Source organism: Tamandua tetradactyla, chromosome 17, assembly GCF_023851605.1.
Source record: "Tamandua tetradactyla isolate mTamTet1 chromosome 17, mTamTet1.pri, whole genome shotgun sequence".
NCBI lineage: Eukaryota > Metazoa > Chordata > Mammalia > Pilosa > Myrmecophagidae > Tamandua > Tamandua tetradactyla.
This window is the reverse complement of record NC_135343.1, coordinates 65,069,117-65,079,705: the sequence shown is the minus strand read 5'-3', so window position 1 is coordinate 65,079,705 and position 10,589 is coordinate 65,069,117. Positions and strand designations below refer to the sequence as shown.

At 38.7% G+C, this 10,589-nt stretch overlaps 1 pseudogene across 1 annotated transcript; it reads left to right on the top strand.

Annotated features, from left to right (window-relative positions):
- The first annotated feature begins 7,610 nt into the window (after positions 1 to 7,610).
- LOC143661205 (immunoglobulin kappa variable 3-15 pseudogene) lies at positions 7,611 to 8,268 on the top strand (annotated as a pseudogene). Its single transcript, XR_013164446.1, has 2 exons — positions 7,611 to 7,684; positions 7,871 to 8,268. The product of XR_013164446.1 is annotated as an immunoglobulin kappa variable 3-15 pseudogene (transcript).
- The last annotated feature ends 2,321 nt before the right edge of the window (positions 8,269 to 10,589 follow it).

The window sequence follows — 10,589 nt, the reverse complement described above, 5'->3', positions numbered from 1 at the left end:
AATTTTCCCCTTACTAATATATAGTGTCCTTCTTTATCCCTTGTAACATTTTTTCATTTAAAGTTTATTTTTTCTGTTATTAGTATAGCTTCTCCATCTTTTATTTCATTACTGCTTGTGTTGAATATCATTTTCTGTCCTTATACATTCAACTTATTTACATCCTTTTGCATAAAATGAGTCACTTTTGACAAACCTATAGTTGGATCATATGTTTTATCCATCATGTCAATATGTGGGTTTTTCTTGAGTAATTTAATCAATTAACATTCAATGTTATTACTGTAAAGTCACCCTTAATTCATCCATTTTATCCTTTGACTTTAAATTGTCAGAATTATTATTTATCTCTCTGTTTACACCTTTTTAAAGATATTAAAAGTTGACATGTTCAAATCTGTTATGTACCCCAAGAAAGCTATGATCTTTGAATTCATTATTGTTGGTGGGACGTTTTTGTTTAGATTGTCTCTATGGGGATAGGACCCACCCAATTCAAGTTTGCTGTTAATCATCTTTTCTGGAGTCCTTTAAGAGAGGATAAAATGCACAGATATTTTGGAGAGAGCTCAAATACAGAAATGCCCATGAGACACAAGCAAGGACACAAAGAAATTCAGAGAGAGGAGCCAGCAGACATCACCATGTGCCTTCCAATGTGACAGAGAAATACAGATGCCATAGTCCTTCTTCAGAGTCATGGTGTCTTTGTCTGGATGTTTTCATTTGAACAGTCTTTTGTATCTAGAACTGTAAGGTTGTAACTTAATAAATCATCTTGGTAAGAGCCAATCCATTTATGGTATATTGCATTCTGGAAGCTTTAGCAAACTGAAAAATTTAGGCATCTTTGATTTTTATAGTTCTGCCTTTTATGTGGATGGGAAATATTTAACCATCATGTTCACAATATTCTTCCTGGCCCTTTACATTTCTCTTCTTCCTCTGGGACACCTTTGATTCAAATATTTATAAGCTATGGTTTGGCAATCATTTCCCTGAGACCCAACTCAAATTTTTCAATACTTTTCTCGAGTTTATCTTTTACATGTTTACATTGTTATGTCCTCTAGTTCACTGATCCTTTATTCTCCCTTTTCAAAATCTGCAGTTGTGCTTCTAGAATGTTTTTAAATTCATCTACAGTATCTTCCATTTCCATAAATCTGTTATTTTATGTATTCTTACAAATTCTTCTTTATGCTCTTGTAGTGCTGTCTTGATATCCTTTAATTTTTTAAAGTGTTACTGAAATAAATTAGGAGTTTTGCATGAATATATTTATTAGATGTTCTAAATTCTTTATTTCCTCTAATTTTTAAATTTGATCATTTGTGTGGCCATATCTTCTTGTTTGTTAATGAGTTTTGGAATTTTTCATGGTTTCAGGACATCTGATTATCTTGATAAGTTTGTCTTGAATGTCATTTTTCCTCTATTGTCTAAGATTTTGTGTTTGATAAGTATCAAGTTGAAGATTTACTTTTGCTGAATTTTGCCACTTAACAAGAGCCATGGTCCCATGCAGGGGGTGCAGCCCCCTTCCAAATGGCCCTAGAGAAAGGGACAGGAAAGCAGCTCCTCAGACTGTACTTGTCCAGCCTTCTAAGCAGATGGTGCTCTTTAGTCACCTGTCCCCCACAGCCCTGCATAGGTACCATATGTTTTCTGTTCCCTGACCCCTCTGTTTGTACTGTATGTTGGAATAATTGTCTCAGAATCCTGGGAGTGCCTATCCAGAAAGAACTGAGGCTGTGGGTACCTGCTACCTTATTTTCTTTAGTGGTCAATGTTGTGGCAGGACTCTTCCATCCTTCCCTCTTTTCCTGATGTGAGGGTGCTGCATACCACTGTTTTTATATTTTATAAGACAATACTGTTTGCCTACACTTTTGAGTTAAGCTAGTCCAGAATCAAGGCATCAGCAAGGTGCTGCTTTCTCCACAAAGGATGGGGTACCCTGGGGCTTGTTGTCAGCATCCCTTGGCCCTTGACTCCTCCCTCACAGGGCAATGCACACAGCAACACCTTCTATCTCTTCTGTCTCTGTTGTCTTCCAATGTCTTGCTGCTCTCTGGGATTTCCCCTACATCTGAATTTCATTCTGTATATAAACAACCTCAGTCAATCCTGATTAAACCCAAATTGATTCAATTGCCCATACTTTAGCTAAAAGTCACATCTTTAAAAAACTGGTTAATATGTGTTCACATGCAAAGGATGATTCAGATAATGAACACAGGACAAGGCCTTGCTCTGTATTTTTTTAGAGGGAGTTTCATTATTAAGTGTGCAATGGTATAATTTATAATCTTTGTATACAAAGATTTTTATATTTTTGTCACTTCCTTTAATCAAATATTGGAAATGTGAAGATCTGACGTTTAATGGAGCTTACCTGCTGTGTGTGACTCTGTAGTTACTCAAGTTTTTCATGTTCAGGTTCTCTTATTTTTCTAGATGTGAGAAATCTGTGACATCTTGCTGATTTTGGCAATTCAAAAATTATTTATAGGAGTAGTTGAGACTTTTGATTGGAGTTCTGTCCTCAAGAGAGGTTTTAGCTTTGTTTCTGTCAAGTGCTTGTGGACTCTACCAAATAGAGTTTAAACTAACTTCAGGGTTTGGAAATTCCAGACCCACCCACCTGGGTTGTGGATCCAATGCAGGGGCTGCTCTTCACTCATTCCCTCTAACTCCCAGCATCTGAGAAGAGAGAAAGGTTTGTTCCAGATCTCATTTCCTACTCCCCTGAGGATGGAATGCCAAGGGAATCCCAGGTTAAGGGAGGACTGGTCTACCTGAGAACTTTCAAACATGATGGACTTTAGGAGCCCACTTGTGCCATTCTGGCTTTTGCCAGAAGCTGTAATGCAATTCAGATTTCCAGAAAGTATGTACACCCTGACAATTAAGGCATGAAATGTCTTTTGGATCCCCTATTGTGGGAAGTAACTGTAGGAAAATGCAGTAAAGATCTCAGTATTTTTTTTTTTGGTACCTAAAACAAAACACCAAAAACCTATTGGCTCAAACATTAGAAACTCACCATTATACATCCCTGGTAGTAAGAAGCCCAAAAAAGGGTCTCACTGCCTAAAACTGAAAATGCCAGCATGGTTGCATTACACACTGGAGGCTCTTGTGGGAAGTAGATTCCCTTGATTTTTCAGTCTCCCTCACTGAGACACCTTCCCTCCCACATTCAAATGGAGCAACATTGCTTTTCTATGACACCTCTTTCATAGTTACATCTTCCTTTCATCCCAGTCCTGCAAGTCTTCTGTTTTTGTTGAGTGTAAACTTTGAGAACTACAGAACTGTTTCCAGCCTTTGCAGTCATTTATCTTAATGTTGACACTAGTGGGAATGTGAGAATTCCCTTCATTTGGTCCTACAGATGTTTGGATCCCAAGAAAATGCCTACGATGAGTTCAATTGCAACTTTTTTTTAAAATTAAAGTACAATATGGTTCATGTGATCATGGAAGTGGGAAAAGAGAATCAGCAGCACAATTTGACAATTCTTGGGCTAATCCATTTTAGGAAAAATTTCAGCAGAGCTCAAAGATGTAGTAAGTGATTGTATTACAGCTTGTCATGCCCATGAACCTCTGGGAAAACCTCTGCATCCACCCATGTTGACACATTCTCTGGTTTGAATTGTTTTGTTCCAAGGGATATGTGTTTGAACCAAAGGATCCAAGGTAGGTGAGGAAAATCAGGGGTGAAAGAAGCAAGTTGTTCAAGTAGTGTCCAGCTCTCACTTGCAAATGAGATGTTGAATCTCAGAGTGAGAGCTATGATGTCTCTCCTGATGGGGTCTGGCTTTTGGGAATGTTACCTGACACTTCATCATCCTTGGCAGCCCTCATGTGACAACACCATCATCTCACTCAGCTCTTCCCAAGAGTCATTCCATGTTTCTTTAAAGAATATTTTGGAATCACTTTAGGTTTATAGAAAAGTTACAGAGAAAGTACAGAGGATCCCTGTGCACCCTCACCCTCTTCCTCCTGATGCTGTCATCTTGCATCATTCTGCTTCATTTGCAAAACTGAACTTCTCTATTTGTTAAATAATATTAAATGGCCTCCAAGCTTATTCAGATTTAACCATTTTTTTCAAATGCTCTTTTCCTGTTTTAGGAACCAACCAGCACCACATGTTCTATGTGCTTTACATGAATTTGTCACAGGAATGTTGGGTGCTTTTTACATAAGAACATCATGGTCACTGCTATTTGAAATTAAAAGCACAATATTTTATTCTATACATGAGCATTCTATGTGTTTTTCTATCAATCTCATTATTTTAATATGAACAATTATTTTTTGCATCTGTAGAAACAATTTGCTAATTCATCACATGCACTCATTCATCTGAAAACATAACAGGGCATTTTCATCAGGCACTGCAACTACAATGGGGAATGCACATTACACAGACCATGATGATTGTTTGAGAATGCTGGTGCATATTAAAGCTGGCTGCGCATGAATCGACTCTCATAACTCACCTAGTCTGATGTCATATCTGCAAGAGGAACACATGTGCTGAGTACTCCCAGATAAGGGCATGGGACAGTGAGAGCAAATGCACAGGCAGGAGAAATGTTCAGGTCTGTAGGGATGTCCCCAGATCACTCTCCTCTATGACACATTCCTGCCCAGAATTCCTTCAATTCTCTGAGAACATGGCCTTATAGCCAAAGAAGGGACAGATTCTGACCATTTTTAAAGCTAATTCTGTTCTTCTTTGTGTTTTCATAGCATAGTATTCAGTCCTGATCCTGGCGATGGGGTCTAATGACAGAAATCTTTTGTGGGTAAAAGGGACATAGCACACTCATTGTACTGGAGGAAAAATGAGTCAAAACATCACTCAGCAATGAAGAAAATAGGATGACAGTTTCTTCTCTCTGGATGCAGGAATCTCCTTTAAACATGAGATCACTTGATAAACACATATTAGCTTTTTTCACTTAATAAACAGAGAGTAGTTTATTAGTTCTCAGTGATATACATCAGCAGTCTGGTTGAGCACAATGTGAAGGGTTCTCTGCTCAGGGGCTAAAGAGGATAAAATGAAGAAGTCAGTGAAGCTGTGTTCTTTCCAGAGCTTGGAGTTCTCTTCCAAACTGATGTTGTTTGATGGAATCTGTTTGCTGGGTGGTAGGATAGAGATCCTATTCCCTTGCTGACTGTGTGTCCTCATCTCCTAGAGGCTGCCCTCATCCCTTGCCACGTGGTCCCTTTACTTCCACAGTCAGCATCAGATATTTCCTGCCTTGTTAAATCCTAATTACCTATGAATATTACTGAGTTCTTAGGCTCTGACCAGTACAGCAATATTTAAAGGGCTCCTGTGAAATGGTCAGGCCCATTAGAATAATCTCCCCTTCTCAGTGTCAACAGATTCCATTTCATATGCAATTAAAATCCACAGATTTCTTTAAATTTGCAAAATCACTTTGCAGCAAAATATAAGTATTGTTTGAAGAACCGGGATAGGGTTTGTACATACCAGTAGCCTTGAATCTTGAGGACATTCTTAGAATTCAACTTACCACACTGCTCTTTCTATCTTTATTAAATATTGTATTATTCAAATTTTATTATTGGCACTGGGGAATTTTAGAAAATTTAAATTAAAAAAAATCATTATATGATTTTAGAGGAGAGGATAGAAGTGCTAGCTTCCCAGTGGACACAGAATGCATGAGGAGTCCATATTTCCTGCTTCATTGCAGTGTTAATGTACATAAAATGACCTAGAAAGTATCTGTTAAAAATATAATTAATTCTGACTCATGCTCCATGGACTCTCACTGCACTTAATCTAAACCTTGAGCATTCACTGAATCTTTAAGGTTCCCTTAGGGTCAGGCCCTTGTCTGATTTTCACAATTTTGTCTTTTGTAATCAATCCCAGACCGCATCCCATGCATATTTGAAAGTGTTCTTCCCTGAGCTTTGCAAGCCAACTACCTACCTCATTTATGCATGAGGTCAACTGTCCAACCTTCAAAGAGGACATTTCCACAAACAATGTTTTGTGTGGACCCCTCTGACTCATTCATACACATGACACAACCTGTTTCATCTCTTGTCATCCATGACTATCTCAAGTTCCTTAATGTATGTCAGCATAGGAAGGACAGTCTACTGTATTGAGCAGGAAAATTGTCAATTACAAAGTAGAAATTTAAATCAAGAATATATGTATATTAACTACATGGACAAAGGGATGAAACCTATGGGTGATGAGGGCAAAAATGAAGCAAGTACTGGCATCTTCAAACCTTTATATGTGGTGGACCAAGAATATGGTGGACCTATGTCTTCCTGGTGGTTTGGGTCTGTGCCACCCCATTCCTGAATGCCTGGAAATGGCATCCCTGCTTAAGGTAATGGGCTCATAAGGATACAAAATATGGAAAAATAGGTGTATTGTTAATTAGAATTGGAACAATACATCCCTTAGGATGTTTCACAATAAGGGATTTTTTAGAGGCAGAAGGGTGGTTGCTTTGTAGGAAGAGTGGAAATCTTAATAAAGGAGTGATTATGTTATGTAAACATTGTCAAACTGTCTCAATTTTTTCTCTCTTCCTTTGACTCATGGTGATGGGTGTCCTGTGCAATGGACCTGGATGCACCTGGTCCCACATGTCCCTTATTAGCAGATTTGCAGCCAGGGGTACATCTCAGAGAAGTAGGATAGGAGAGGCTGCAGAAATATCCTTTGTTTATTATCTGTCCCTCCTAGATAATAGAAAGATTCAAGAGGTCAGGGGTTCTGTTTCATTTATTTAAAACCTAATGTCCTAGGTCTGGAAGTTTTTGTATTGATATTTGTATAATTCTATAAATATTTTTGGTTTAGGTAGGAATAAATGACAAATGTGCTCTGAGACCTTGGGGAGCAGAAGCTATTTCATGTATTACCACTAGGTGGCATGGTGACCCCTTTGGTCTGTGAATACTTAATTTGTGATTTGAGAAACCGTGGGCCTAAAGGGCAGTGCCAAGGGCAAGTTGTAGGCATCTGGTGACACATTTTCAGAGACAATGTTTGGGTTGAGAGCAACGTCAGTGGTTTGGTTTTGGATATATTGAGGTGACTTTGAGCTGTCAAAAAGGAGCTTCAAATACACATTTAAAGTTCAGAATAGACCCGTAAATTGTGCACTGCAACCTCATTCTGTCCAATTATATGAACATATCCCACACAGTTTCTGACACCATATTTTTAAAGGTCAATTAAGTTCAGAAATTTTACACTCACAGACACATATATTCAACTACAAAATTAAGTATACAAGATGATGACAGGTAGTTTGAAGCATAAAGTTGATAATAAAATATTATAAATTAACAATTTTCTAAAGTTTGTTGAAGTGCAGTGTTCAGTTGATTTCTGGGATGTTTGCAGGACTACACTCACATTTCCTGTGGTAATGTTATTTTGTCCCCTTCCTTTGTTATCTGTCTTCACAGCTCACTGCAAAGAGCATTTCCCTTTATACCCTGTGCTGATTTGCATAGACTCCTGGGGACTTGACTGCTGTTCAGACCCTATTAATGGGGATTCCCTGGAGATGGGGCCTGAGTGCACCAGACGGTGAGCAAGATGCTGTCACAGTCCCAACTCCTCATCCTCCTGGGGTTCTGGGTCTCAGGTGAGAGCTTCAGAAGAGCAATGTCTTTATAAAGCTGGAGAGATGGTTTCCACATGCAGAGTGTACAGACTATTCCATCTCAAACAGATCTGATTATGTATGATAAATGAGGAAGCCTACATAAAATGAATATACATTTTATATACCTGTGATTTATTGTGTGATCTTGTTCTTTTCTGCCTGTAGGTGCCAGTGGGGACATCGTGATGACCCAGTCTCCAGTCTCTGTGGCTGTGACTCCAGGGGAGACCATCACCATGAGCTGCAAAGCCAGCCAGAGTGTTAGCAGCAGCTTACACTGGTACCAGCAGAAACCAGGACAGGCTCCCAAACTGCTCATCTATGGTGCATCCAACCGGGCATCTGGGGTCCCCGACCGATTCAGTGGCAGTGGGTATGGAACAGATTTCTCTCTCAGAATCAATGGAGCCCAGGCTGAAGATGTGGCCACTTATTACTGCCAGCAAGGTTACAGCTATCCTCCCACAGTGCTTCAGCCTCGAACACAAACCTCATCTCCCAGCTGTGGGGCACTGAGTCCTGCAGCAGCAGCTGCTCCCCCTCCTCCCGCCTCTTCATACTGAAACTTTTCTGCCTAGTAGTCCTGTTTTACTGTTTCAATCAATGGACTCTGTCTTTCCTGCAAACCTTCTTGTCTGTGTTACTGAAGCAGTTATACTCCATCTCCTTTGTAACTGCCCATTTCCTTCACTTTCTCTAGACTTTACTCATTCATTCAAAGACAGTTCCATGGTTCTAACCACTTGTTGGGACTCATTTCCTTTAATGTACTGAGGCTGCCTGGAACCTGCAAAGGCAGAGAGATAGGAAGAGGGAGAAAAGGATCTGCCTAGTTAGGGGTCTCTCAGGGGGGAATATAATGGGGAATTTCTGGTACATTGATAGTCAGCATAGGTAGGGTGTGAATGTGTCATGTTTTCCATATATTCCCTGTAGTGCAAGTTGTTCTTCTGTCTTCTCCCTAGTTGATGGTGATGAGGAGGAGGGAGTCAGTGTGAAATGGGCAGAAAGGAGTGAGGCTGGCAACTGGGTGAAGGATGGGATACAGTCTTTGTCAACAATAAAACATTGTTTTCCTATTTGACAACATTAAATGTCCACCAAGTTTGTTTCCTCTAGGGTATTTATTTTATACTAATATTTTTATGCTTCCATTAAATCTAGAATAATTTACATACTTTCATTACACAATTCATTACTCTATTTTAGTGTTATATTTTTAATGGATTTGTTATATCAATACTTTTCTTCATTAATTTCTCATTTTATTTTGTATTTATTACATAAATTCTAACTGAGAGTCTACCATATTTTCTTTATAATAATGGTACTAAGCAATTAAAGACATGAGTGTCTCTCAGGGTTTAAGTTTGATGGATTAGCAGATATTGATTGAAGAATATATGAAAATGCCAAATTTGATCTAGGATTGTTATGTACAAGGCCAACAGAGAGTGACTCCTTCTGAAGCTCTGTGTTTGTGTGTTTAGCTTAAGGCAGTGGAAAGGTTCCATAAGTTTTTAAGCAGACAGATGGCATGACCAAATTTCCCTTTGGAAAAGATCACTCTAGTTTTAATGGAGTTCTTTAAGAAAAAGAGATAAGAAGACAGATTAGGAAGCTATTTCAGGAATCTAGGAGAGTGAATGTTGTTGGGTTGGTCTAATGCCATGGCAGTGGGCACAGGAAGAAGTGGAGACTGGGGAATATGTGGTTGTAAAACTGATAGGAGTTGGCTATGAGTGTCAAGGTAGAGTATTGTCGAGGATGACTCCACTGATTCTGGTTTAGACAATAGGATGTGTGTTGTTCCTTCCCTTGGGTGACATTGGATGGGTTGGCTTGTGTGGAGGTGTAAAGATCATGTGATAGGTTCCAGAGATTCTGAGCTAGAAGTTCCATAGACACACCCAAGAATGTTAAGAGTTTAGAATTCAGAAGAGAAGTTTGAACTGCAAATATAAGTAAATTAGAACATGATATAATTATTCTACCATCTGACATGATCATTGATAGAATTAAACCTTCATCTAGTCAATTTATTTTTATTTATTAATTTATGCAATGCATACTAGTTGACCAAATACTCTGTCAAATACACTGCCAGATACTTTGAGAATATCATTCTTCATATGTATCAATGTGTGCAATTATATGTATGAAAATATGTAATTAATATTTAACATTTTATTTTAAAATCTGGCAATGAAAATTGCATAAAATACAGGCACATACATGTTTTTTATTAACAACAACCTGGCAGTCACCAAGAGCTCACCATGACCTGGCACATTTCTGCCCCATATCCTATTGAAATCTACCCCTCCATTACCAACCATAACCCTCCCTGCTTGATTTCTCTGTGTCTCAAAGTAATCACTTCCTTGTTTCACATTTTAAAATTCCAGGTATACATGACTAAACCATATAGTTTTGCTTGTTATGGAAATATATATAAATAGAATCATCATACACACATTACTTTGTTGCTACCATTTTTCACTCAATATTTATAGAACATCTCTTCTGTTGTATGTATCTACAATTTATTCACTTTCTTGCAGAATAGAATTTCACTGTGTGAATCCACCAAAATTTATCAAATCAACTCTTTTTTAAACAGTTTTATTTATACTCTGTACATTCCATGGCCTTGAGAGTTCCTTTGATACAACCACTGTGCTCTCCATACCTGTTGCTTGTACCTGTGTCCCTACTCCCTCTGCACACATGCACTCTGTCCCTACCTCTGGTTCTCCTGAGCCCCACCCATGCCTGGAGGGTTCCTTCCTGTTGCCCAGAGACTGCAGACCAGCTCTGGTCTGTGCAATCCAGCAAGCTTTCCTGCCATTCAGAGGATTGAAACAACACCCTGTCCAAGAAG